This window comes from Microtus ochrogaster, unplaced genomic scaffold (assembly GCF_000317375.1).
Source record: "Microtus ochrogaster isolate Prairie Vole_2 unplaced genomic scaffold, MicOch1.0 UNK7, whole genome shotgun sequence".
Classification (NCBI taxonomy): Eukaryota; Metazoa; Chordata; class Mammalia; order Rodentia; family Cricetidae; genus Microtus; species Microtus ochrogaster.
In genome coordinates, this window is record NW_004949105.1 from 4,741,246 (window position 1) to 4,745,835 (window position 4,590).

The following is a 4,590-nucleotide window of genomic DNA, read 5'->3' on the forward strand; positions in this document are numbered from 1 at the left end:
TCTCTCTCTCTCTCTCTCTCTCTCTCTCTCTCTCTCTCACACACACACACACACACACACACACACACACTCACACACACACACTGTGCAGCATGGCCTGATGCCAGCCTTGCTGAGTCAGGACAGCATGTGGTAGGGCTGGCGTGTGGCCAAGGGCAGGCGAGGTGCCCTCCGGAGCCAGCCAGCAAGTGAGGCAGGATTGGAACATTGGCTGTCAGAGAGTGGGAGTGAGTTGTGGGGACGGTCAAGGTTACCCTGAGCCATCCCGCAGCATCTCCAGTGTGTGTCTTATATCACAGCGGCTATGGCTTACCCTAGCCCTGCCACTGAACTGACCAGGGTCACATCTAAACCGTGGTTGGTAACAGAGAAGAGCTGGCACACAATGGCTTCTGAAAATATGGAATTCATTTTTCGGCATCTTTTCAAAGTTGCCAACCCCATATGGTCACCGTGACCCCGTCCCTCGGTCTTGTTGCTCTTCAACAAGAGACATTTTTTTTTTCAGGAACATTTCTCAGTAGTGCTGGAGGCTGTGAGCTTCTCTAAGGAGTTGGGTGAGCCCACGGCTCAGCCTTCAATCCATAGCTCCAGACCTGCCTCTTTGTGAGAACTTAGGTACTGGTCATATAAGGAGACGGGACAGGTTCCAGGTCTGGATCAAATGACCGCTATATCCAAGTTGCCTGCCACTCTCCCTGCTGACAAATGCTGGCTGTTAAAGGACCCAAAAGATTGATGAGCAGTTTCCATTATTGGCCAGATCCTCTCCTGCTGTTGTCATACCTGAGGCTCTCATTTTGTAAGTCGCAGGGCTCAGGAGTGACATTCTGCCTCTAAAGGATTTAAGGATGCTGTTGAGGTCACCTTTCTCTTAGAGAAGTCTCAGAGGAACAAATTCTACAAAGGGATCTAGACCTGGGTAACATGCTTATCCAGGGTGGAGGATAAGCAGGGCTCAGAAGACATCTGGTCACACCTTTCTTCTACCCTGTCTGGATACAGGAGTTCCAGTGTACACTGCAGATGTGATGGCAGGCTGGTCAGCTGGTACACCCTGAGAATGTGATTGTCATGTGATGTCAAATTAACGTGCCATGCGAGACTTTGGATGCAGCCTTTTCCTTGTCTGAGCTTCCAATAGCATTTTTCACAAGGAGCCCCGATTCCCTATAAAGAGCAAATGCACCCCAGGGGCCATTTGGGAACGTGAGTGGTCTCCAGGGGTGTTTCCGTGTGCACCTGTATTGAATTTGCCAGGGAAATCGGCACATTGTAAAATTTGTATATCAAGAATTTGTGGGTGGGAGTGGAGAGATGGTTGAGTGGTTAACAGCGCTGGCTGCTCTTCCAGAAGACTCTGTTTGGATTCTCGGCACACACACAGTGGTTTCCAATCAGTTTCTGGGGTTCTGTTGCCCTCTTCTGGCCTCTGTGGGACCAGGCACAAACATCGTACACAGACATACATGCAGGCAAAACACCCACACACATAAAGTAAATTTGAAAAACAGAATTTATGGCTAATGAATTTAATCTGGAAATGTTCTTTTCTTGTCTGGAAGGAACAGTTATGTCACAAAGGACACAGAGGACATCCAGCATGGGGAAAATTCTCCAAAAATACTGTGTGGCAGGGACAATGGCCTCTCAAGTAGAGTGACACTCGTGTCCATCTGGAAAATATCCCTGACTGAGAAAGCAGGTCAGGGAGCACAAGGCACAGCCCTGTCCCCAGCCCTACCAGGATGTTTGTCACCTGGCAGGTGCCCTTGTTCACCTTGCTGCTTGCTCTGAATACTTGGTGACTCTAGTTACACATTAATCCACAGGCCTTTTCCAGTAAAGAGGCACTCAGTGTTTGCCCACAAGAGTCGATAAGCGTACGGGCCGTGTCCCTATACATCCAGTGTCATCAAAGGACGGAGACTCCTTTGTGCCTGACCTGGTGATCTGGTTCTCCTGTCCCTTTTTGAATCTGAAGAAACCATTCATTCCTTAAATCACCTCTGAAACCCGTCCTATCTGCTTTCTGCCTCCTTTATTAACGAACAACCAAGTTGGTAATTTTTCCACAGTTCATGTTGTGTGCGTGAGGGCCTAGTTTAAGGATCATAAAGCTTCTGTCCCTGAGAAGGAAAGACAGACCAGGGCATGGCAGCTGCAGAGCGATAGCATACAGGGGACCGTCCAGTTCCATCCCAGCCACCCCCAGGAGACACAGGTATGGATCCCACCTTAGAGGCCAGCAGGGAAGGCCAGCTCCCATGAGTCTTTCCTAGTTCACCAGTTGTTACTAACCCTCAGAACTTCAAGCTGACATCTCACAACGGGGTCCTTGCAGAGGTAATTAGTTAAAGTGAACTCACACTCTGGTAAAACTGGCACCAATCCAGTAGGCCTGCTTCTTTGGGCAGAGGGGAGGCAGGTGCAGACACGGAACTCTAAAAGAGGCAGAGACCAAGTGTGCGACCAAGAACACAGAGACACGTGGATGGATGGAGCTGGAGAGACAGAAAGGACATCTTGGGAGATACAGGCTTTCTTGACTTTAGGCTTTGGGGGTATAGGACTGACAGAATGAATTTCTACTGTTTTAAGACCCTCCCCCAATAAATGGACCACTTGGCTGCCCCAGTGCATTGACATACACAGAGCCAGTGTCCTCAAGGGTACATTGGTCTAGCGAACAGAGCTGGGCTGTCCTGGAGCAGCCTAGAGCTGACTGTCCATTCTAGAAGGTTAAAAAAAAAAACCAAAAAAACAGTTACACCAAAGTAGCTGTGTCAGTTCCAAAGATGTGTACAATTGCTGAAAATGCCTTGGATATCCTCCAAAATAATATTTGTAGGCCTCTTCCGGCTCTGCGGGGAGCCAGGTTCCTTTTTCTAAGCCAATGAATGCAAAGCTCATCAGTTTGCTTAACATAAGACATCAGCAAAGCACAGCCTCTGACAGGAGATGCCCACGCCAGTCTGACGGCTTTCCTGTCGGCTGGGCTACATTCTTAACCCAGGGCTTGATCCCTGTGGGCACTGCCTTTATCAGGTGGTGTGGCTGGATCACTACAGGCTCAGTTCAAGCCAGGATGGCCTCCAACGGGCCATGAAGGACATTTCTGATTTAGTGCAACTCCACGCAATACCTGTGCCCGGGGGCCCTGAGTCCTTCCCCACATGGACATGGACAGAGAAGAGCAAGCCCTTGCAGCCTGTGGACATCATCCCTTTCTTCCAGATCACAAGGCCAGGGCTGAGCACAGCAGTCAGTGTTTCTGGTCAGAGGGAGGCATCTGGGCCGGGGCTGCGGGTGTTCTTTGTAATTCTGCCATGCATTTCTGTTATACAAACTGTAAGTAAAAAGCTGAACTTTAGGCCAAGGGACTTTACAAGGACATCTTCACCTGTGATTCTGTCCCAGAGACCCACAAGTGACCTTGATCACCGTGTGGGAGCCCAGAATTCATATTCCTTAATGGTTTTGCCAGAAAAGTCAAAATTGCTTCCAAATCTGACCACAGGACTCCTTGGTCCTCTCCACAGTTGATTTCCTTTCCTACGTGGTAACTCTTCAAAGACCTCCGAGGGCTGCCGTACAGGAGAGCAAGGCTGCCACTCACTCCCCATCATCAGTGGGCCTTTACAGTCCAAGGCCACAGTTGCACTAGTCACTGGCGCACTGGAGAGCCATGGGCAGCTGCTTGGAGTCTCTGTAGGCTACTGGGGGCTTAGGCCTGCTGCTGCTATTGTAACTAGCCTGCCCCAGTTGCTATAAAATGCTCCCTCTGCAGGAGACACAAAGCTCACTCTCAGAGCTGCCCCATTAAATCATACTTGTTAGAGTGAAATACATGGACATTAGGAAAAAATTTCGATGTACGAAAATGCGGTAAAAGGCCAGTTTCCTCTCCCTGGTAGCATAGGTGTAAGAGGTTTTATTAGGCGTGTGACATAAAGTCTGGGGCCATAGCTCAGCTCCCTCAAGGGCCAGATGAGAGAGCTTGCTTCTGTCCCTTGCCCTTGGGCCACACACAGTGCTCCTTCCATCCCTTAGGTGATATTTTTTCTGCCCTGGGTCCCTGCCTGGAGAGCAGCAGTCAGTAGTCTGGACTCTTTTTCTCCAAAAGTTGTAATCAACGTCTCTGTCTTGGGCAAGTCCCTCAGGAAACTTTGGGCACAGTGCACCTGACTGAGGGACCTCAGCAGGGTGGGCCACACATCCTGGGTTATCAACCGTCTTCCCCACCTCTCTTGGACTGACCTTCTCCCTGCTGCTGTCTGCCCCTCCACCTTTGGCTAAGGGCTCCGCCTGCTGCTCTGACTTGGCTTTTGAGACATGCACATAAAAATAAAATTTTTTTTTTAAATCTACTGGTTAGTAAAACACTAAATTAATTTCTATAATAGGTTGCAAAGAATGGCTGGAAAATGTTCATTAAAATGTGCCTGGGCGGAATGGTAATGCCTCCAGAAGTTCCAGGAGTGGGGGGAGGGGGAGGGAAATGGGAGGCGGGGAGGAGGCAGAAATTTTTTCAATAAAAAAATATATTAAAAAACCCTATAAATGTAGTAATAAGAGCGGCGGGGCTGC